General features: G+C 47.2%; 1 long non-coding RNA gene across 2 annotated transcripts in view; it reads right to left on the reverse strand.

Annotated features, from left to right (window-relative positions):
• The window catches only part of LOC102165038, a 97,512-nt gene extending 82,855 nt beyond the window's left edge, over nt 1-14,657 (reverse strand). The window contains exons 1-2 of one of the 2 annotated variants that reach the window (XR_002341736.1): nt 12,280-14,657; nt 9,747-9,903 (exon numbers count right to left, since the gene is read on the reverse strand). This is a non-coding gene — a long non-coding RNA (uncharacterized LOC102165038). The remainder of the gene's footprint in view (nt 1-9,746; nt 9,904-12,279) is intronic. The other variant, XR_002341735.1, reaches the window with a different exon arrangement.

Here is a 24,938-nt window from a genome sequence, read left to right on the forward strand (position 1 = left end):
GGGCATCTGCCCAGCTGACAATAACGCTTCTTCCTGAGGCCCCTGATGATATTTATAGGATTGGCCTCCAGGCAACCATATTTATAGAACATAATTCTGGCTGCCATTTCCCACCCGACAGGGATCTTCTTCCTTCCTTCATGTATTCCAAGCACTGACAACAGTGCCTGCAACAGAGTGAAGATAGAGTTGTTGAATATTTGTTGAATGGATGACCCTGGGGGCTGGGAATGATGGAGAGCTTCCTCCCGTCCTTGAGGCTGGGACTCCGGAGCTGCGGGCTGGCTTTACCCCATCACAGGGCTGAGGAGGAGGGGAAGGCGGAGACCAAGGGCACTTGGAGAGAGGTCTGGAAAGTGAGAATTTGCACAGGCTCCACTGATTCTCTCGTCCTGCTCCCAGGCCTTTCCAAGCCCAAGCTACAAACCACTACCTTGAAATATGTTCCTTTGTCTGTGCTTATGCTAGCTCACAGAGTGGCCAGGCCAAGGCAAGGTAGAAAATTTGGAAGTTGACATGGCAAACGTCTAGGTGTGATTACCAGAAAAGTGGCCCACTCATCACCAGCAGGCCTGGGGTGAAGGGGCGTTGTGACCTCTGGGAAATTCTCAGTGAGCTAGCTGCTACTCAGCCCCCTCTCTCCCAGCCCTCTGGATTCTCAAGTGTGTGCTGACAGTGACAGGATACTGGCTTACCACCGTGGGGACAGGACATAGTCAAACAATAAAAGCCTAGTTTCCACAGAGATATTTGATAATTTTTTTTTTTTTTTTTGGTCTTTTTAGGGCCACACCCACAGCACATGAAATTCCCAGGCTAGGGTCAAATTGGAGCTGCAGCTGCCGGTCTACACCACAGTCACAGCAACACCAGATCCAAGCTGCATCTGCGACCTATACCACAGCTCATGGCAACACCAGATCCTTAACCCACTGAGTAAGACCACGGCTCGAACCCACGACCTCATGGATACTAGTCAGGTTTGTTATTTCTGAGCCGTGATGGGAACTCCAATATTTGATGTGATATAGGAAATATTATGGAGCCCATACTGGAGCTCTAGAAGCATGGTCTCAAGAGGAAAAAATATTTTTCCTCTCATCACAAAGTAGAGGCAAATAAACACTATCTCCTACCACTATAGCTATGGAGACACTAAGTCAGACACACATGTCTAGAGCAGAAAGTTGGACAAGAAAAAGTTGCAATATCACATATAGAGCTCATGGTCCTGCTTATCAGTAAGTGGTGGAAGGTCACTCTGCCAAGTATACTGGAAGTGAAGGGAGCTTCCTAGGTTCTGTGCAATTAAGAATAATTTATGATGGAGTTCCCATCATGGCTCAGCAGTTAATGAATCCGACTAGGAACCATGAGGTTGTGGGTTCGATCCCTGGCCTTGCTCAGTGGGTTAAGGTTCCGGCATTGCTCTGAGCTGTGGTGTAGGTGGCAGACTCGGCTCAGATCTGGCGTTTCTGTGGCTCTAGCCTGGGAACCCCCATATGCCATGGGTGCAGCCCTAAAAAGACAAAAGACAAAAACAAAAAAACAAATAGTGCATGCCGTTCTGCAGTTAATGTCAAGTATGCTATGAAAAGGGAACACGGATTGGTGCGGAACACAAACCATTTGGACGACAAAAGAAAATTCCAGATGGAATCAAGACCAAGACATTTCCCTTAGCCACGCCTGGCTTAGTATTTAACTAATGCTAATGACTAGCCATAGTAGTGGCTGTTTTTGCAAGAGGTAGAGCAGCCGAGGTTTCTCTCTCTCACTCCTGGAACCTGCCTGCTTCAGGTTCTGTTGTAGCTGATCTCTGGTCTTCCCCCAGTGGGTTCAGACTGAAGGAGCAGTTTCTATCTGGGACATGCTGCTCGCATGACAGAGGAAGTGGGAGGTTGAACCCCACCTGCCTGGTTGTGGCATGGTTTTTAAAGCTTCTGCTCCAAGTGTCCCCGCCCCAGCCCTCAACTTCCCACCCCCATTTCTTTGGCCCAAACGAGTCACATGGCCAAGCTTGCCTGCAAAAAGGACGTTCCATCTCCCAGGGACAACTGCTGATATGCAGCAGAGTCAGGATGGGCAGTGACTATTTTGACAATAATGCAATATAGCAGCAGGATTTCAGTCTATTTCTAGAACCGCACGTTCCGTTAATGGTAGTCTGATCTCTACAACTATGCTTCGGTTAACTGTATAGGGAACACTTTACAGACTCCATCCATACTGAGGGCTTGGTCATTTCTAATTACTCCTTTTATGGCTCCCCCAACCTAGGTATTAAAAGACTCCCACAGGTACTAACAAAACCCACTGGCACGACAAGACGAACCCTATTTGGCAACTGCAGAACCCTGACAGTGGAAAAAGGACGTAGATGGGATCCCTCAGAGGTGTGTTTCTCAAAGGATGGCCCGAGCTCCCAGTCTTGTTTCACATGCAGATACCTGGGTTCCATGCTGGATACACAGAACGTGCCTTTCTAGGAGTGGGGCCTGGGAATCTGCATTGCAATGAGCACTGTCGCTGCTCCTGATGTAGACCAACCAGTGAGACTTGCCACCTTGGAGAACCCACCCTTACCAGGCTCCTGTCAGGGAGCATTACTGGAAGGTCCCACCCTGGGTCTCTGTCCTGGGGCACAGGGGCCAGTGTACACACCTGTACCTGTGTGCTTAGCCAGGACTTGGAATTTCCTGGGGAGTCAGGGAGAAGGAGGTACTTTTTATGGAACAGTTTTTAATGAGGGGCTCTACTCTTCCTTCGAATACGTTTGGGTTTATACAGTTCACAGTTTTTCTCATAAATCAGCATCTGTGAATCATTTTTGTTACTTGTCTATTTTTAGAACTGAAATGTGACTACGCTGAACAATGTTCTCATAAAAAACCCCACTTATAATAAGAACAATTGTTCTAACTCTTATATTTTAACTGCTTCTCCTCAACAATGTACCTTTGGAACCAAATCTGTGATGAAAGCTTAACTGTGAGTTTCCAAACCTGATTTTTTTTGTGAGGGCTGCACGTTTCGAAACAGTTCAGTTACTGATCTCTAAAATGAAAAATGAAATTTAGAAATTTATATCCTGCCTATGCTTTTCCAGGGCCGCTTTAAAGAGAAAGACAGCAGTGTTCCGTGTGGGAAGATTTGGTTTGAGAGCTCTGTTGCGGTGACCTCGGCTGTTGCCTGGGTCATTAAATCCAATACTCTTGTGCTGCCAACTAAAAGTTTCCTGGCCTCACTCTGCCCTAACTGGGCTGGTCTGGCACCCTGGTGACATAAGCTGCCCTGGCTGCCAGCTCATTTTAGGGCAGTTCAGCCTGCAGGGGGTTTATTACAGTGCTCTGTTTCCCCAGGACTTTAAGGCCATTGCTGCGTCCCCTGCTTCCCGGGATTTTGAGGCCATCGCTGTGTCCCGGAGGAGAGGATATTTAGGTACAAACTCCTCCAAGGTCTATTCGGTTGTCCAACCCACATCTCACATGTGAATTCCTTTCCAAACATGGCTAGCAACAGAGTTCACCACATCCAGATCTCAAATGTCATTTTGCAATTATTTCTTCCTTTTTGAAGTCATGTCTACAGCCAAAGTGAGGGAAGAGACAATGTGCTATAAAATTCATTTGAGAGGAAGGAAGGGAGAGAGGGAAGGAAGAGAGAAGAAAGAGGGAAGACTTCTTAAAAAACTAAGTTCCCGTCGTGGCTCAGTGATTAACGAATCCGACTAGGAACCATGAGGTTGCAGGTTCGATCCCTGGCCTTGCTCAGTGGGTTAAGGATCTGGCGTTGCTGTGAGCGGTGGTGTAGGTCACAGATGCAGCTCGGATCCCGCATGGCTGTGGCTCTGGTGTAGGCCGGTGGCTACAGCTCCGATTAGACCCCTAGCCTGGAAACCTCCATATGCCACGGAGGCGGCCCTAGAAAAGGCAAAAAGACGAAAACAAACAAACAAACAAACAAAACCTAATTTCTCTGTTGAAAAAATACAATACCAGGCAAAATGCATTCAAATGCATTTTCCAAATAAATAGATAAATCTGATTTCTAAAAAAAAAAAAATCAACATGTAAGGATAACCTGACCCCCTTGCTGTACAGTGGGAAAATAAAATAAAAAATAATAATAATAAAATAAAATAAAATAAATAATAAAAAATAAAATAAAAATAAAAAAATAAAAAAAATCAATTTTTTAGGTCTTTCTACTCAAGTTAATAACAAACATAAAGGCAAAGATGCTAGTTTAACATAATTGGCTGATTATTTTATAGTGCCTAGATCTTTTAGTCTATAGCCATATAATTATTTTGTTATTTTAATGATTTTTATTTTTTTCCATTCTAGTTGGTTTATAGTGTTCTGTCAATTTTCTACTGTACAGCAAGGGGACCCAGCTGCACATACATATATACATTCTTTTTCTCACATTATCCTCCTTCGTGTTCCATCACAAATGACTAGATGTAGCTCCCTGTGCCAGAGAGTAGGATCTCACTGCTTATCAACTCCAAATGCAATAATTTGCATCTATTAACCCCAGACTCCCAGTCCATCCCATTCACTCCCCCTCCCTCTTGGCAACCACAAATCTGTTCACCAAGTCCATGCGTTTCTTTTCTGTGGAAAGGTTCATTATATAAGCAATTATTAATAAGCAATTATTAAATGATAAAGGTTCATTATATAAGCATTATTAATAAGCAATTATTAAATGATAAAGAACATCTAATACAACCATTTTTACAGAACTAGAAAATGAATTTCCAAGTGAGAAAGACTGTGCAGACTCCCATCTTTTATACTCAACCCTGGAAAAGGGAAGGGGAGGGGAGGGGGAGAGAAGGGGAGTAAGAAAGAATGGAAAGAAGGAAGGAAAGAAGGAAGGAAGGAGAAAGGAGAGAAGGAAAGGAGAAATCGAGGGAATTTCTGCTTTATCCACTTTGTTTCCATTTTGCTTCCACTGCACTGGTGCTGCCTCTGAGCAGAATCCCTCCAATCCCTCCAATGAGGGGCTCACTTTCCTGTGGCTTCTAGATTTTGCAAGTTGAGCGCAGCCAGATGCAAGTCATAAGATGAAAACCATCATGCCCAAGGACCTTCTGGATCTCCAGGAGGTTGGCACAGAAAAGGACAGAGGGCGGCGTGAAGTCTAAACTCAGCCGTCATTGTCATGAAATTGTCGTGCGGCTCTCCCACTGGAAAGGATCTGCTCCCTTTTATACTGACCGCAGAGCAATAGCTCATTAACGTGGCATCGCAACGAGCCATGCGAGTGGCAGACACCGTGCCAGCTTGGGGCACTGTTTTATATTCAGCTAATGTAGACTTGATTTAGTTTCTGGGGATTAGAATGTTTCAATATTGCCTTGTAAAAATATTCCATTCTGGTTCTCGGGCAGAGCATCGGTTCAGAAAAGCTGCAAGGTTTTAGCTGCCAGTTTCTCTTGCATTCCTGGTTTTGTCTGTAATTTCTAAAGACTAGTAAGTAGACAAGGCACTTTACAAATACACAAAGACAAGGGCCTGGCCCTCGGTCAGAAAAACACAACCCAAATGAAACTAATCCAAGCAGAAGCAGTAACAGACAGGTTTGGGGGAGGGCACTGGCTTTGGAAAGCAAAATTTAAAGTATTTCTGTTTTTGTTTTTGTTTTGAAATGGGAGTGATTTGAAGGGTGAGGGGACGGCCTCGTCCTGAGGTTTGCTCTGCATTTAATTGAAGGCTCCTGGTCTCAGGAGGTCATGCAATTCAAAAGCAAAGTTGTTCAAACTGACCCACCACCCCCACCTCCACCCCCTTGGCAAAGAAACTGCTTTCTCCGGGCAGACAGAGCCTTGCTTCCAACGGCTTTGTGGCTGACCTCAGCTCCCCAGACAAGTGTAGGCTTAAAGAAGATAATTGCTTTCCAAAGCATTTTGCCTCCCTGGTAGAAAATCATCTTGAACACCAAGCGCACCTCTACCAGGAGGAGACCACACCTGAAGGCACATCGCTCGTTGGTTCTTTTATTTGCCTTCATCAGAAAGTTCTACTGACTACATCGAGCAAAAGTCAGGCATTTAACTCCCTAGAAACAAGCCAGTTACCCGGCGCTGTGGCACAGGCACATTTTTATGCAAACCTCAAGTTATAACCCACATATGGTGGCAGATCATTATCCTAAGACTCTAAATTGAACCAGTTATATAGTTGGAGGTGGATCTATCATAATCTGGAAAACTTCTCTTTTACTGGTCTATTTTAACAAGTGTAGGGAGGAAATAAAACTCAAAAAGCATAAACTGTTTTACATTTTGAATTGAACTTTGATAAAAATGGAAATACTCCAAAATAAAGAAATACTGGCAAAAAAAAAAAAAGAGGGAAAGATGCAGACAGAAATAAAGGAGAAAATGTGGAAATAAAACGGTTCTGTTACTGCTTTTACATTTCCTAATTTAGTTAAGTAGAAAAGGCAGGACACGCAATCATGCAGAGATATGATCCTTAATGGGAGAGAGAGGCAGACAAAGAGAGAGGGGGCTGTGAAGCAGAGAGAGACAGAGACAGACAGACAGAGGTAAAAGACTAAAATGAAATGGATCAAAAGAGACCGAAGGGATTATTCCTGGGAAAAGGGATTACAGGTAACTTCCATTTTGTCTTTGGGTCTTCTGTGTTCTCCAAACACGCTACAATTAGCGTGTTTTTTTGTTTTTTCTTTTTGTTTTTTTTTTTGTTTGTTTTGCTTTTTTAGGGCTGCACTCGCGGCATATGGAAGTTCATCTACACCACAGCCCATGGCAACGCCCGCTGGATCCTTAACCCACTGTGTGAGGCCAGGGATCGAATCCACAATCCCATGGATCCTAGTTGGGTTCGTTAACCACCGAGCCACGAAGGGAACTCCAAGTGTGTTTTTTAAAAATAAAAATTGATAAAACATTTTGCAAATGTTTCTGATTCAAAAATGCAATGATTTTTAAACTTTGAGCACATGCGTGGATAGACTTGAGGGTTGTTGGAGTTTCTTTCTGTACTAGTGTGCCCTCCAGGCCTGAGGGAACAGGGAGCACACACACACACACTCCCACGCACTGTGCAGACAGCTCACAGACAGATATAAAGACTTTTCCAGCCTAAACATATTTTAACAGTTCCAATGCCCCAGGCTGCAGTAACAGATGACAAAATAAAGGGTTCTTTAGTGCTGACCCCTTGCAAGTGCTTACCATCCCCATCAGGGGACACCATCTGCGAGATCAGTTCCAACTGTCCACGATGCACTGCTTTATACCTTACGTGGGCCACGTAACACGAGCTTAACACAGCAGGAGCTGACACACCGTGTGGAAGCCAGGGCCCTGGTGCTGGTGTCAGGAACCCTGATCTCTAGATCCTGGACCATTTCAGTGACTGGAACAGCCAGAGCCGGGAGAGCAAGCAGAAATTTGCTCTGGGCATCTGTTCCGTCCACATCATGAAGCTGGCCAGGGCTCCCCTACAGATCTTTCTGCTTCCTTGGCACGTGTCCTTTGGATCACTTTGTGCATAACAGATACCCTCAGAGACAGACTCCAGATAGTTATCCTGGTTCGCTGCCTAAAATTATTCACTCCATTTGTTCCTCGACTTGAAAACCCCTGAATTAGAGGTTTACTTGGAACAAGAGTCTTTCCAAAGAAATGCAAATGCCTCTAAAAGGGTTCTGAGCCATGGGGTCATTGAGACCTGATCATAAATGTATTTGATCAGGTTGCTTCCCTTTGAATGCCTGGAAAGCTGGATGGAGAAAGGGGATTTTGATGTAATATAAAGGGAGTAAGTGGTAGGTAGGGATGGAAGGATGCAGCCTGAAGATTCTGGAGCAGATGGGCACTTCAACCTTGGGGGTGACGTGAGGGAAGAGGCACACAGGTAAGTGGGGAGCAGCAGAGACCCTCCTTCAATCTCCCTCCCCCCTCACTCCCAGAGGACAACTGCTCCTTCCTCGTTCCTCAGCCTCCTGCCACCAACCCCGTCAGCTCTCACCCCTGTACTGCACCCAGCACTCCCATCCTTCTCCCATCTTGGCTCCATCCTCCTCCACTTGCTAGATCCCACCTTCTCCCTTCCCATCCACCTCCCTTAGCACCCTCCCCTCGGTCCCCAGCATCCTCAGTCCTCTCTTCACCGGCGCCTTTAACCTGTTTTCCCACCTTACCAACAAACACAAAATGCTCTCCCTAAACCCACTGAACACTCCTGCTATGCCCCCTCTCAGCTAGGCATCTGAAGGGGCTGCTTGCACCCTTTCCACGTTCTCACCTTCTCTCTCTCCTCATCTGCCGTTTCTCTTCTGCTCCCTTCCCCACTTTGCAACGCTCTTGCCCAAGTCGCTTGGTGACATTGTGATGAAAGCAGTGGAAGCTGCAGTTCTTGGCTTATGACCTCCCCAAAGCCTTTGACCTGGTGACCTCTCTGCTTGTTAACTCTTTTCCACAGCTTCCTTGGTCCCTCTCTCCCTGGGTGACACCACCCCTCAGCCCAGACTGCCCTCCTGAGCTGCCCGCCCCACACCCACCTGTCTTCAGGACAACCCACCTCTCGCAGACATGTCAACCAGCACTTCCAGGATGGAATCCATCATCTTCTCTCCCCCCTCCACCAGCCTGATGCTTCATGTCCTGGGGATTTATCCAGGAGAGTCCTCTGTATAGAACGTGCCTCTTCCTGGTGACCCTCCGACCCCTCACCTGGCTAACTGCTCTGCCTCCTTCAGGTCTCAGAATGGATGTCACTTCTGGGAAGCCTTCCTTGATACCCCAAGTCTGAGTCAGGTGCTTCTATGATTTCAGAAGCTTCCACATGCAATTCTTTATGGAATTATCTATCTTTCCCACTAAAATATTTGCTCCCTGATGCCTGAGATCTTTCAGTCCTGCTCATTATCTCTGTTGGCCCAGCATGATGTCTGGCATACAGGTTGTTCAATAAAAATGCATTTATTTGAAAAAAATAAAACAGCCTATTTCCAGGGTTCAGGAAGCCAGAAAAGTTGGGGAGGAGGGTCTTCCTTAGTCCCCCCGCCACCCACATAGTGTCTGTTCACAAGATCCAGGCTCTGCTACCCAGGCAGCGCCCTTTGTCTGTTCTTCAACTTAAACATCAGCCATGCAGCTGTGTGTGCACCCATCCTAGACCCTTCTCACCATGGATAATACTTTTTTTTCCTATGGGAAAATTTATTATTTCTCCTTAACACTGACTTTAAAATGAGCTTTTGCAATTTTTTTTTTAAGTTGAAGACTCTCTCTGCCATATGTAACTATGGATCACTCAGCACAAATACCTTCTAGGTTGGTTCTTTCAAGTCAAATAAATAACCCTGCCACAGGATAATTCTTAAAAGCAATTTGGTTCATGTCTTATTTTTTGTTTTCCTTTCTGGAGTCTAACTTTGCTTAAGAAAAATGTTCAATTCCAATATGGTTGCTTCAGAAAATTAAAGTTCCCAAATGCTTGATAGTTTTTCCTTTTGCTTTGGCCAGTTACAAAGATTTTATAGGTCCAAATACATACTCTTTGATCCTTTAATTAATGCATGTGGCCAAATTATGAGAGTAAGAAATACTTGAATACATTTATACAAATGAGTCATATGATTTCCCCAACCGAAGCCACAACGCACAACACCCCGCACTGTAGGACATCTGTTCGTCTCTTTCCAAGAGTTTAGAAAGGGATTTTAGAGGAAATTTGAAATAACAGAGCTACACTCACCACCGTGCTGGCAAAAGTGCTGGGCTTTTTCTTCCTGGGTTGCTGCATCAAAGGACAGCAGCTGTTTACAAGATCCTGCTAAGCTGTTGTTAATGTTTTTAAACCAACGATGGGAACGGAGACCCCATGGCATCTTCCCAGCAAACAAAGGTATTCACTGTGGGAATAATAAGAGAGTGTAAAGTGAGTTGAGGGAGGGACTGGGCTGTAGGTGAAAAAACTCTTCTGGCTCTGCCGGCCACCATGGCGGAAGATTGTTCTTTTTTTCCCCTTTTTTTAGAGCCGCACCTGTGGCATGTGGAGGTTCCCAGGCTAGGGGTCCAACTGGAGTTACAGCTGCCAGCCTACACCACAGCCACAGCAACACAGGATCTGAGCCACATCTACAACCTACACCACAGCTCACAGCAATGCCGGATCCTTAACCCACTGAGCGAGGCCAGGGATCGAACCTGCAACCTCATGGTTCCTAGTTGGATTCGTTTCCACTGAGCCACAAGGGGAAAATCTGAGGAAGATTGTTCTTAGCATCACATGAATGCTCTTCCTCCCAACAGAACTTTCAAGAAAGTGCCTCATCACACCGCTCAGATGAGTACAGCCTGTTAGCCTCAAGTTGGGCAAGGCTTTCTGAGCACTGTTTCTCCTTCTCTTTTCGTACTTATTTCCCAAGGGCTTGCTCTTGACCTGACCTGGCTTTCCATCTTCATTTTGTTCTCAGGGATAGACTACTGTAGGGACCATAGGTCGCAGCCTGGGACCCTGCCCTATTTCTGCGTGTCTCTGGGATGGCCCTCTTTCATCCTGTGACTCTCCACTGGAGGTTGCTCTTTAACCCCCACCATCCCCTCATCAGGAAGGACAGCATCCTGTCCCCTTTACTTTAGGGATGAGTGGCGCTTCTGGTCTTCCTGGGCGCCCTGCATGCTGCTGAGGATGTGGCTCCCGTCCCATCAATATCTAAATCAGTGCCACCCAGTCTTGTTTGGGGACCAGCAGCATCGATCTTCCCTGAGAGTTTGTGAGAAATGAAAATTCCCAGGCCTTGTGCTTAGGCTACGGAAGCAGGAGCTCTGCGTGGGGCTCTGGGAACCTGTGTTAACAAGCCGTCCAGGTGATTCCTAAGCAGAACGAGAACCACTTAGCTGACAACTGTATGAATGAGGGGGCAGGAATGGGAGATTTTTCACACTCCTTCCAAGGAAAGAGAATCAGCAGATTACAAATTTTCTTTTCTTCTCTCCTCATGTCCTAAACACACAATTTTCTTTTCTTTCTTTTTTTTTTTTTTTTGAAAATTTATGGTCCTTATTTATTTCCATTACTGTGAATATTCAAAGGTTCAATTGCAGAAATACTAATGTGTTTGATTATGAGGGGCTGTCATGCTGTCCCCCAGTTTTTTTATTACTCAATGAATTTATTACATTTGTAATTGTACAATGACCATCACGATCCAATTTTATAGGACTAAACACACAATTTTCTGAAATCAGCAGCAAGGATTAAGGACCAAGCTTTAGCAGCTGGGAGGCCTACCTTGAAAGTCCTAAAGTGGCTGCCTTTTTCTCCCACGGGACCCCCTACCCCCTAACTATCTGCAGCAGCCAGTCTGACCTGCGCATTGTCTGGCTATGCTACTTTCTCATCCTTGCCTTTGCCCATTCGTGAGTTCCTGAATCTCCAGCCATCTAGAACTGGCCACATCCCGTTCCAGGGCTTGGCTCTGCCAGCCAACAGATATTAATTGAACACTTGATAGGATATAGGCAAGGTTTCACTAGCTGCCCGTCTCCCCTCCCAAACCTCTTTTGCCCGCTGCCCTGCTGCCCATTCCCCGTGGAACCCCCGCCTGCTGACCGTCTGACCCACAGCAGGGCGCTCAGTCAGCAAAACTTACAGACGCCGAGAGCCGAGGCTCCTCAACAGTCTCCACTCTCATGATTTTCCAACCATTTAGTAAAACAGCCAGACTAGAACATCTACCCAGAAAATGAGACAGGGCAGTATTTTATTAGTATGAATGCCTTTAAGTTAAAGTGAAGTTAAATGGTAGGTTAAGCAAATGAGTATAATCAGGCTATTTGGACACCCCCCCCAACATCGAAGTTAGACAGATGAGAGCAGTCAGGTCTGCCTCTGGGTCCAGTTTATTTCTGGAATAATTGGTTGCACAATGTTGGGGGGGGGGAATCCTCACTCAGATAAGTAGTTGCACATGGTAACAATTGTTTTTTAAAGATAACTTTCCTTGTCACCTCGAGATACTCTTCCAACAGAGAGATGGCAGAACAGCTTTATTCCAAGGTTTACCCACAGAGAGGTGTTTGGATGACATGATAATGAAAACGTTGGCGGCCCCTTCAGTTAAAAACGGGCACTTGTCACATCTAATTGTCTTTTTTAATATAGTTGGAAAAAATTAATGCAATTTAAATCAAATGTCTGTGGAAACTCTTCAAAACCTTTGCAGCCCTCAGGGCTCTACAAAGCACAGTGGCCATTTCGCAGATGAGAGAGTGAAATCACTTACTCAGGTCCGGTGGCCTTTCGGTGTCAGAGCCCGCTGCATCTCGTGTCACCTGACTTCTGTTTCCCTTCTCAGTTTCACATGGGACCTCGGAGCCCCCCAGGTCGATTCCAAGTGCCTTTCGCTCAGGGCCAAACCTTCCAGAGGAGGAGCTCTGTTTATCCTGCTGAAATGAATTACAGCATGGAAATTCCCCAGCGCCAGCTCTCCTCTTTGGCTGGAGGGTGCTGGGCAGGACTAAAGATCCAGCCGAGGGACCCTGCCTCTTCCTGGTGTCTGCCCATGGGCTGGCACACACAGTCCTCTGGAAATAATATGCTTTTCCTTTCAGCAGCCAGGGGTTGGCATGCTGACCGATCTCCACTCAGCTTCTCTCCCACTGGGCCTGGTCCCAGAAAGCACTTGCTCATTTAGATGAACTGCATCTGGCATGTGCTCAATGTAGCTAACAAAGGTAGTTTTCTAGCAACACGGGGGCGCAGGGAGACAGGGCCGAGAAATGGCCAGGAGCTGGGGGAAAAGCAAATCCATCCTGACCTCTACGGAAGGCCTCGGCTATGGCAGACTACAGCTCCCAGACTTTTTCTCCTAGCAGCTCACTGTTTCAAGACCAGCCACCCAGAGACGAAAGCCCTAAAAGGGTGAGGGCAAGGTTCTTGGGGAAAAATGGAACTTCTCCAGGACACTTCCTGCTTCACGAAGAAAGGTTGAGAAATCTCTTCACCACCTCAGCAGGTGGCCTGCTCCTTTCACCTCAGAGACCCTGCAACAGCTCATCCTGCAGAACTTAGCCTGGCCTCTCCCTCGGCTCAGAGCTGCAACTCTGCCCCCCCGCCGCCCCCAGCTTTGGAAATTAAACCAGTGTCAGGCATGTCTGTCCTCAGGTGAGAGAAATTGAGTCATGCAAGCCCCAAACAGCTCAACCCAATCAAGCCCCTCTGGTCTCCTAGCAACTTGCTGTGCTTAGATTTTCCACCTACTTTTGCAAGGTGGAATTTAATTAAAAAAAATATATATATATGTATGTATGAGGGCCCTGTCTATAAAACCAAAAGAGCCAGAACCCAGAGGTTTAGCTGACACGGATCCCTCTAAGTGCCCGACTTTATGAGGAAAACCAGCCCAGGACAGATTGTGATTTATTCTTTACTTCCTGTTAGAATGAGAATTAAATGGAATGCTGTAATAGTTTTGCCTCTCACAAAAAAGCAATAAATCTAAGAAGGCTGCATGCTGTGAGCTTGGGCCTAATATAATCACCACACAGGAGATACTGCGGGTTGCTTCCCCAGCATCCCTTCCCTTCCTCTTTGCCAGAAGAAATGATTAGCCGAGTGCTCAGGTGAACATACTCCTTATCCCCAGACTCTTGTTCCATGGGAGCAGCCACACCACCCCGTTCTGAAAGCAAAGTTTATGGGATGGAGCTTTTGATGAAAATGGACAGACTCCGGTAATATGGGACGTTTGCGCCTTTTCTGTCTTCTTCTTGGTTGGAATGACGGCTGGAAGCAAAGCAGCGGCCACGCAGCCATGAGGATGATGCCTCATGCTAAGAATGGTGGAGGAAGCAACGACAAAGGGCATGGGGTCCTTGATGATGAACTTGAACAGTGGTGCCAGCCCTTGATTGCCCGCTCTGAAACTTTCTCAGCTGAGCAAAATAAAACCTCTTTGGTTAAGACTTTGGGTTTCACTTAAAGGCAACTAAATGCAACTCTAACCCAGACCCTTTCAAAACACAAATTTCACACCCTCACTTTAGGCGAAGGAAGGCTCCCTGAAATTTTCTCCTTCCAACTTCTTTCAGACCACGTTGCCATGCTTTCCCCCCATCTTTGTGTTCCACTTTCTGGCCGCTCATGGGTCCCTCTTCGTCCACCTGCCCTTTAAATGCAGGTATCTCCCAGGTTTCCCTTCTCTTAGCATCTCACAGGCACAGGGGTGGTAATCTTATGTCTGCCCACAGCACCCACTCTACCCACCTGCTATTGGAAATTAAAAATGTATCTATGACATAAGAGAAAAACAGCAGGTCCTAAAATAAGATGTGCTGTTTGGTTTTTGTAAAGTGAGAAGAAGAAAAAGGATATATGCACAGAAAAAATACCTGAAAGGTTATCTAAACAAGATATTAACAGTGGATCGGTGGTGGAGTTCAGGATTTAAGCTCCTTAATTCAAGTACAAAACTAACCCTTAACTCGCTAAATACTGAGAGGAAGGAGAGATTGTTTCAGTGAATTTTCAATCTTGGCAAATTACTTTTCCTTTTTATTCCACAGGTACTTTCTCATTCTTTAAACAGTCATCCATTTATTCAGTGAGTGCCAGGTGTGTGAGGAGCCTTGTAAAAACAAACCTTGAGAGGGCCTCTCATGTTTAAAAAAAACAGAATATATATACTAGTTCATTTTTAATAGAGAAAGGGCATCCCATTTAAGGGATTTTCTGGGTAGAAGACAGTATGTGCTCGCAGCAGCTCCCCTGGCCTCCTTCCTAAGCACAAGGCACTACATCCAGGCCTGGGCTGATTGCTGCTCCATGGTCCCTAGAGACTTCCCTGGACTGGGGCTCTGCCCCCAGAATCTGCTGGACCTGTCTTCTCCCAGCACTCTACGAGGTGACAGCCCCAGGATGTTTTCCAGCTCCTCTAATTAACTCTAAGCCCTCCAAAGGGAAAAGTTTAGAAAAATTAGTACGCTTTAATTAGGGCTGGTCTAGCTCTAATTTTGCACTTGCAAAAATACTCGGGTGACATAAGACGGCTTGCTGACATACAGAACTGGATGTGATGGTGACAGCCTCCAACTCCTTCACGCCCATCACCAGACCTACAAACCCGATTGCATCTGAGCCCAGGCTTTCCACCACCCCTCCCTCAACAGTGAAAGAAGTCCTCTCTCCCCCCCACCCCACCCCATTTCTGGCCAATCCCTGCTCTTGTTCTTACCCCTTCACGAATGTCTCTCCCTGGATCATCCGCTTTCTCTCCTGCCTTCCATCTCTCTTTCTCTACACTGGATCTTTCTCATCAGCACTGACACACTCTAAAAGTCTCTTCCCATTGGGGAAGCACACTGAATGGATTGATTGTGTTATAAATTTTGGATGAGGAAGGAGCTCTGTGCTGTTCAAGCTGTGCCTCTAAAAAAAAGTGCTGGGCCTTCTGGGGGTTGTAGGCCATTAGCAGATTGCTTTTTTACTGAACATTCTGCAACATGTTTTCAATTCTGAGATTCCCCCTTCAGGGGCTGGCACCAGGCCACTCCCTTGTGGATAAGCCCTTGGCTTCTCTGGAAAGGCCTCTGGTTCCTCACGTGTGCAATTCGACTCCCCTCCCGCTGCTGAGCAGTTGCCAGTGGACAGAATGGATGGGCACAGAAGCTGCCAGCAGGCACTGCGTGCAGCACACTGTGGCTGCCACCGGGATATTTCCTTGAACCTACATCTTCAGGACACATTGGCTCCAGACACCACCAATCTTTCAATGGGGGGGCGGGGGGGAGGGATGGGGGATTGTGTGTGTCTATCTTGTTCCCTTAAATGTGGTCACTTAAATGTGTGTTTATGTCTAAAGAACCAGAACACATTCTTGGTGCATCAGTGGGAAGTATTTGGAAAATTGGCGGCAAAGTTCATAGAAATTATTTCCAGTTTCTGATTAGAAATGTCCAGTAGCATTTTTGCTGCCCAACCTTTGGAAAGAAAGATGAATTTTTTTCACTTGATGAGTGGGAGGGAAATTGGATACATTGCCAATTCTTACCTGGAAGAAGAACTGCAGCTGGGGCTGGAGTTCATCAGCCATTGAACAGCGAGGGGGTGGAAGGGCTTCACTCAGGTGACTCTTGGGGCTTTCAGGTGGACAAGAGTAAGACTCTGGGTTAGATGTCACACAAGCTGCAGGGTTTTTAAAGAATCTAGAGTGACTTCGGTTTCCCAGGGGCCTGTTTTCAAGTACCAAGGGAAAGCTGGAAACTCTCAGAACTATGGAGCATCCCCATCCACCAGCGCTATGGGGTGTTCTCCGGCCAGCTTGCCCAGCACCTCAGGCCAGGTAGCCACAGGATGCGGCAGCCAGCGTCCATGGGACTTTTGTGGATTTGGTTCCTGAGGTTGGCGCAGCGATTTTTAAAAGTGGGAGTGCTCAACCTCCAATCCCCGTGGGCCCAGCATCCCCTCCCCCAACCCCCCAGCGCCAGATCTCCTGGGCACCCCTGCCACCACCCCCCCCACACACACACACTGAAGGATGCCAACCCCACAGTCCTGGCAAATCCTGCCTGAGCCAGTCTGCTGACGTGTTCAGTTGTGTTGAATGTCAAGACAGAGGTTTGAGAAAACAGTTAGCTTTGAAAGACACCAGGAGAGGCCCAAGAGAAGACCCCTGCAGTCTGTTACACAGAGGTGACAGCTCCGGACAGCATGCTTGTTTATCCACCTCTCAGGTCAGCCTGTGCGTGTGTGTCTGTGTGTGATCTTTTTGCCTGTGCCCAGAGGTGAATGTGGGCTTTGTTGATAACAAGAGATTTTGACTGTGAGGGTTATCATGTGTGCATAACCTCTGGTGTCTGTTTGTCCAGGTTGAAAGGACACATATTGGTGTCTGGTCACGCACCTCATTTTGAGCCTTTCCTGGAACAGCTCTGTTCCTTGGGAAGGGAAAGCAGCTCCTGGAGGTTGTCATCTCTTTTGCTGTGCACAGCCCCATCTGTCATCTGCACCATCCCACTCCCTTTTCCAATTTTCCCTTCTGCATCAAACTGCCAAAGTCCATTTTTATTTTGATTCCAGCAAGGGGACTGACTTGCTCTGGTTTTTGGGTTTTTTTTAAATTCAAAAAAATTTTTTTTTTGATTTTTAGGGCTGTGCCTGGGCATATGGAAGTTCCCAGGCTAGGGGTCGAACCAGAGCTACAACTGCCGGCCTACACACAGCCACAGCAACGCAGGATCCAAGCCGCATCTGCGACCTACACCACAGCTCACGGCAATACCAGATCCTTAACCCACTGAGAGAGGCCAGGGGTTCAAACCCACATCCTCATGGGTCCTAGTTCTTTAACCCCTGAGCCACAAAGGGAACTCAGCTCTGTTTTAATAGTAAGAAACCCTGTTGGTTATAGCGCCCCCTACTGCCTGCTTCCCAGATGAGACTTCCTGGGGCAGAAGAAGAGAATCAGCCTCCCTTGGCTGCATAAAGAGATGTGACATTCAAACCTAGAGCTAAATGGTTAAACTTTGGCAGGCTTTGTGCAATGACCTATGAGGTCAAACTGGCTAACATTTTCTGATTAATCATTTGCGTGCAGTAACTAACACTTTAAAAACATGAAAGAGGCAAAGAAATGAAATCCTTTGCCGTCCTGGCTACCTAGGGAAATTTACTAAGATTCTGGTGAAGGTCCTCTTCCTCTGATGACATGGAGGTCTTCTCTTTGTAAAGAACTGCTGGCAACAGAGGCTTTTTGTAAACAGAATTCAGGAGGGAACTATGTCGTGATGGTGCGACTCTGAGCCTAGCATTCACTGAATGGCTGCCCTGCCGCAGGTCAGCCCAGAGACAGGGGCGGCATTTATCAAATCTGAAAGCCAAGGGCGAGGGAGTTCCAGAGCAGAGGAGGCCAACTATGCAAGTGACAGCCACTCTGCAAACATTAGGTGGTAAGTGGGATGCATCAGAGCTGAAGGAGAAAGAATGTGAGGAAACAGAAGGGTAGCTGAGAATGCTGGACATTCCAGAAGTGGGCTGGGGCAGGGAGGGGTTTTGGCTGAACCACAGGTCCTAACCCAGTCCTGCTGGTTTGAATGAGAAGTGAGTTTTCTATTTAAACTGAATTTCCAGGGGTGGGACACAAGAGAAAGAACAGAACCCTTAGCAAAAAAAAGAAAAGGGGGGGAGGTTGCTGACCCAGGGGCAGCTCAGTCCAGGGGGAGCTGCAGAGCCGGGGAGGGGGAGGGGCTCCCTGAAATGAAAAACCACCCAGTGGTCACAGCCTGGGTGGAATCCAAGAGGCCACTTGGCCCATGAAACGGTTTCTCTTCCTGCTTGCCACGCTGAGGGGACTCTCTTCCTATGTAACGTAGTAAATTCCCCTCCAATCTCAAAACACAGGTAACAGCTTGGCCCCGGTGAGAAATAGCTGGCTTCATGTTTCCCCCCAGTATGATTTCCTGTACATCCAGCGAGGGGCCCTGCCCACTCCCCTGCAGGGCTCGGGAGCCGAGCCGAGTAGGAAAAAACAAGGCTGATTCATGTTTGTGATTAACTTCTCACCTAATGCTGTAATCCCATCCCGAAGCCCTGGCCCAGCTGTCAGTGCTGGTCTGGGAACTCAGAGGAAGGGCGGGTGGCTACAGGTTTTCTGCACCAGCCTGGGTTCCAGCCACCAGCAGGCTGCTCAGGTCTCAGATGTCACTTCTTGCGGGGATCCCTTCTGCCTCCACCATTGGATTTTTCCCTCCAGATTACCTGGAGCCATTTTTTTATTTGCACCTCCATCACAATACTTGCCTTCTCTTTAAACCATTTCAGGGAGGTGCCAAGCTCAAGGCCAGAAGAAGGTTTAGGACTCAGTGGCTCACAGTGAAGTGAACTGCAGCACAGGATGCCTGGTCCTGGAAGACTGCACAGGACAGAAAAGAAGCCCAAAGCAAATGCTGGCCTCTCGCGTCTGCAACTCAGCCGGTCTGGCCCTGGCCAGCAGTGCAGATGCGACCTCCCTCGGCTTTTCTCAACAATAATCCCAGCCCCTTGTTATGATAAACTACTTGCTCCTTGCTCGGCAGTACATTCAGGAACTGGACTGCTGCCAAGGAAAACTCAGGAGCAGTGGTAGGACTATTGAAATAAATTCATAGCCTATGATAAATACAGGAAAAACAGTCCTGGTTAATACGCTTATATGCCAACACAATCGCATGGTTATTTAAGAGGAGGAGTTTTTACATAAATGTATGTGATTTTAATAAGGCTGATTCGTTTTTTCAAATAAGCAATTCACAACCTATTTAACCAAGTAGATGCCAGCCCTTCAGAGTTGATATCAATACTGTAGGAAGCTACAGCTGCCTGAAACAGTTCTATTCCTATCTGTGGAGGCTTTCAGAGCTAGTCCAGAAGGACCATTGGATCCAGCACTGGATAATGATGCTTTCTGGTTTCAAGTCCCAAATGGCATCACCCAACATGCTTACTGGCCACACTTGGCCTGCATTCTTTTTGAGGTTTCCAAAAATTAAATCCACCTTCAAAAAAATAAATCTTTGCTGCTCCTCAAGCATGCAAAAGACAGCTCTGTAAGTCCCGGATTTCCAGAGAGAGATTCTGAAGTTATTCTGAGCAAGAAAAACATCATTGCTGACCTCACGGGTGACTGCTGCAAATACGCAACAAGTTCTGATTTCTTTGTTTGAAGATCTGTCATGTCATTTTAGAATCAGAGTTCATCTCGACTCATCCTGTGCAGACTGTCATCAGGTTTGGTTTGCACCAAAGAGTTGACCCGCATCGAGGAATTTAAACCTTGAATACCAGACCCACTATGACATTTGGATCAGTGGGAGCCTTTGCAAATCCATATGAAAACCTGAGCAGCCCACACGGGGTGTTTCAGCAGCTGGCCACCCTGCAGGAGGTGCATGGAGTGAAATAACTAAAAGCAGCCTCTTTACTTCTAATCTGGCATAAATCACCCTGATTCGATTTCAAGGGGATGGGGTGGGTGTGCTGGAATGAAGGGCCAGCGCCCGCTTTCAGGAGAACCTTGGTGCCCTTCGTGTGGTGTTTCAGGCTGGGTTTTGCCTTCAGGAGAGCAGAACGCATGCCCCGCTTCCAGGTGAGAGTCCAAACACTCCCGGCACTAACTCTGTGCTTATTACAAATCAACCCCCCTAGGCCTGGTTAGGGGGGCGAGGAGCACCTCCGCTGGGCTCCACCTTGTGGGTGAGCTGGGCAGAAATTCCTGTTACGGGGGACTTAATTCATGTTGCCTCAGAAAGTCTCTCTTCTTTTTCTTCTCCCTCTTCCTCTCCTTCCTAAGAACACTGAACGAATGCAAGGACAGAAATTGACTGGGTAAACCTCCATCTGTGCATGAAGCTCAAGATCTGCTTCCTCCAACCCGCAGTCCCCTCCACCTAAGGCAGCAGAGAGAACTCTCAGCAAGCCCAGGACACCCCCAGCCCATGAAGCCCATCAGCTCTGTTGCTCTGTTTTTCTAGCGTTCACTTTCTAGACTCAAGGTGACTTCTGGGCTTTCAGGGTACTAAGACTCTGGCTGGCATGGCTTTGATGTGTCATGACCGGAAAGCAGGCACACATGCTGCCATCCCTCAGGGGACAAGGCTGCTGGGTTCTTCCCATGCTACAGGGGACCCATCAGCCTAGAGCTGCAGAAAGGGGGGCACTGTGAGGATAGAAAGTGACCGTCTACAACCAAAAGTGAAACCCATAAAAGGACATAATAAGAGCCTTTTGGAAGCCCCAGGGCCCTGTAACTTACACAAAACCACAATCAGGTCCATCGCAGGCTGGAGGCAGCAACCCAGTTGCCCACTGATGTTCTGTGAGTCTTACCATTGTGCGGGGTCCCATGGCTGCATGGGCAGCAGATGGGACTGTGGCCCTTGAGGAGCTTCCACTTAGAAAGGTTATGAGAGAGTGAATTCTGAAGCCAAAATGCTTGGATTTGAATCTGGGCCCTGCTATGTACACAGACAGTTGTGTGGTTTTGGGCAACTTATTATTATTATTATTATTTTGTGACTCAATTCCTCTTCTGTAGAAGGACATTAAAAATATTCCCTTCCAGAGTTCCCGTTGTAGTGCAGTGGAAATGAATCCGACTAGGAACCACGAGGTTGCAGGTTCGATCCCAGGCCTCGCTCAGTGGGTTAAGGATCCAGCGTTGCTGTGAGCCATGGTATAGGTCAGAGATGTGGCTTGGATCAGATGGGCTGTGGCTGTTGTGTAGGCCGGCAGCTGTAGCTCCAACTAGACCCCTAGCCTGGGAACCTCCATATGCCGTGAGTGCAGCACTAAGAAGACAAAAGACAAAAAAAAAAAAGTCCCTTCCAAAGAATCACTGTGAGGAGATAATGAGTGAATCCATATCCAGGCTTAGGACAGTACTGGACACATGCTTTATGAGGGTGAGCGTTAGCTGTTATTACCTGAACACAGAAGACCTGTGTCAGAAGTCAGAGCCTTAGGTAGGCAGAATGGGCTTCTAGGGAGGGGAGGGCCTGACTTAGGACATTGGGGCATCGTCTAACACTTTTCCTCTAAATGAAGCTCACCACCCACGACTACGGGGCCACCACTCTGCAGAAGGGCCTCTGGCAGCACTTCCCAAGCCCTTGATGAAGGCTGTGGACACCCACACTCAGCTGCTCACCTTCCGACCTGGTTCTTTTGCTCGTCTTTGCTTCCTCTGCTGGGCCACCTGCTGTTGAATCAGGCAGGTGATTTCAGTTCAAGTCAGCAGAGGTCTATTTCCATGGGAGGAGCTGTGGCAACAAAAACATGCATTGAACAATATCCATATTGTCCTCCAGAAGCTCCCCAGTCTGGTGACAGACGAGGCAGCAGTTTCCTAAGTCAATGTATTCGGAGAGGTTGTTCTGGGAGGGAGAAGAGGAGGGCTCGGATCAGGGACAGAGTGAGCACCTCTCCAAGGGTGACTTCAAAAGAGGAGTCAGGGCCAGGGTGCAGAGGCAGGGTGCAGGGGCCATGGCAGTCCAGACCCAAGACAGCACTCGAAGCTTGGCTTGGACCCCCCACTCTCTCTGCAAATACCAGGGGTGACTTTCTTTTTGTCTCCCTTGTCCTCCAGCTGCTCTGAAATCCCCCAGGATCTGCCAGGGGCCTGAGGAAGTATGTGTGGAGTTGGCCTGAGCCGACCAGCTGCTCTGCTGTGTGCATCGCAGGCCTGCTTGAGATGGGGTGGATGGGATGGGACGCTCTGGGCAGAAGGCACAGCAAAAGCAAAGGCTGCAGCAGGAAGGCCAGTGGAGCTGTGCGCACAGCTCTAGCTGTAAAGCCGGACCCCTTCTATCCATTAGCTCTGTCATCTGGGGAAGGCTGCTTTGCTTCTCTTGAGTTTTGATGACAAATTGGGCAGAATAATACCCAGGAGAGTATTTATGAGGATTGAGTGAGGGATATATACCTGAGGAATACCTAATAAGCCCCTACTGTGTGCTCAGCCAGAAGAGATTGTCGAGGTCCAAGCCCAGCTTTTCTCCTTCTGCTGTCTGTTTTTATAACACCCAAGGGCACCTGGATCATTTGCTGTCAAAGAAATCAGGGAACACAAAACACCTCTCTTTGAAATAGCTTTTGAAAAAAGAAGGCAGTGTTGGCCAAAAATTGGGCATGATGGTGTTGGTCTTTATACCCCAGCAAGAGTCCAATTGGGCTGTAGCTGTATAGACTTTCCTGGTGGGTCCCACTGCCACAGGAAGCAGGCCTCTGGCCTGGAGGAGAGGCCTAGAGCCTGGGAGTTGTATTTCCTGCTTAGATTAAGGAGGTGGCCAATTAGGGCTAATTGCGGAGACGATGTTGTGATGTGGACATCCATCTGCTCGGGGGACGCTATGTGCAGACAGCAGGGTCAGTACACAGACGTCAGAGGACAGCCATTGGACAGGAGCCTTCATGCACCACCAACCTGTCCTCTTCGATGACCCGAGGGGAATGCCCCCTACCCCAGTACCAGTCCTTGGCCATCCACATTCCCTGTTACTGCCACCTGAATCTGCCTAGCCAGAGATGCAGAAGTTGAGCCTGAAAATGGCCCGAGGAAAAGAGGAGGAAAAAGAAAGAAGAGGAATGCAATTTTTGCTGGGCTTAAATCATGGTTTGTAACATATCTAAAGTCTGAGCTATTTACATTAAAAACAACAGAAATGGAGTTCCCGTCGTGGCTCAGTGGTTAACGAATCCAACTAGGAACCATGAGGTTTCGGGTTCGATCCCTGGCCTCGCTCAGTGGGTTAAGGATCCGGCATTGCCATGAGCTTTGGTGTAGCTCGCAGATGTGGCTTGGATCCCGCAGGGCTGTGGCTGTGGCGTAGGCCCTCGGCTACAGCTCCGATTAGACCCCTAGCCTGGGAACCTCCATATGCCGTGGGAGCGGCCCAAGAAAAGGCAAAAAGACAAAACAAACAAACAAACAAAAAAACCCGACAGAAATGAATGGTTCAATATATAAGCAAAGCTGTGAAGGGGCAAATCCTCGCACATGGCTGATGGGAGTAGAAATGGATGCAACCCCAACTGGCGATGTCTAGCACGACCTCACATGTTGACAAGGGAACATTTGATAAAGTAATTCCACTTCTAAGAATTTACTCTTCAGATACTCTCACTGGTGCAAAACGGCACATGTAATGTTACTTCTTTGTTGCAAAGTTCTCTGCAAAATATTTTAAACAACCTCAATATCCATCAGCGGAGGACTTAAGAAAATTATGTTGTAGGGTACTGTGTGGACATACACGTGTGTGTGTGTTTGTGTACACACACATGCGTATACTTCCCACGTATGTAAGCATCGCTAAGAAATGTTGTTAGGTCAAAAATGCAAGTTGCAACAGTGTGTAGAGTATGCTACCATTTGTTCATGTATGTACACACAACTCTGGAAGGATCTTGATGAAACGAGCGACATTGGTGGCTTTTGGAGAAAGGAACTAGGTGACTGGGGGACAAGAGCAGAAGAGAGACTCTTGCTGTTTACTTTTTTACACTGTTTGAATTTTGAACTATGTGCATATGTAACTTAACACAAAATACTAATTAAAGAATATTTGTCTTAAAAAATAAGTGAACACTTACTTGCTGTCCACTGGTAGATGAACAAAATGTGGTGCATAATACAAAGGAATACTATTCAGCCTCAAAAAGGAAGGAAATTCTGCCATAAGGTACAACAAGGATGAACCTTAAGGACCCAAGTGTGAAACAAGCCAGACACAAAAAGATAAACACGGTATGAATCAACTTAGATGTAGGGAGGAGTCAAAATCCTAGAGACAGGAGTTCCCATCATGGCTCCGTGGTCAATTAACCTGACTAGTGTCCATGAGGAAAATACTTTCCTAGGATCCTCTTATGATCGGGTTCGATCCCTGGCCTCACTCAGCGGGTTAAGGATCTGGTGTTCTGATGTTGCCGTGAGCTGTGGTGTAGGTCGCAGACATGGCTGGGATCCCCCGTTGCTGTGGCTGTGGTGTAGGCTGGCACCTACAGCTCCAATTTGACCTGTAGCCTGGGAACCTCCACATGCTGCGGGTGTGGCCCTAAAAAGACAGGAAAAAAAAATCCTAGAGACAGAAGGTAGAAGGGTGGTGGCCAGTGGCTGGAAGGAGAGGGGACTAGGAAGTTGCTGTTTCATAGGTACAGAGTTTTAGGTTTGCACGATCAAAAGGATTGTGAAGACTGTAGGCAGAACGTGAATGCGTCCACGTGCTGAATTGCACATCTAAAAATGGAAAGATGGTCAATGTAACTTTATATGTATTTGACCACCCCTTGATTAAATGGATTTCGTCATCCCACCTATGACTGGCTTGGGTTGCAGCCAGGTAGCGTGATGTATTGGAGGATTTCAGGGATCTACTTCTCTGTCTGGCCTTTCCCTTGGCCATATTTTCT

This window comes from Sus scrofa, chromosome 2, assembly GCF_000003025.6.
Source record: "Sus scrofa isolate TJ Tabasco breed Duroc chromosome 2, Sscrofa11.1, whole genome shotgun sequence".
Lineage (NCBI taxonomy): Eukaryota > Metazoa > Chordata > Mammalia > Artiodactyla > Suidae > Sus > Sus scrofa.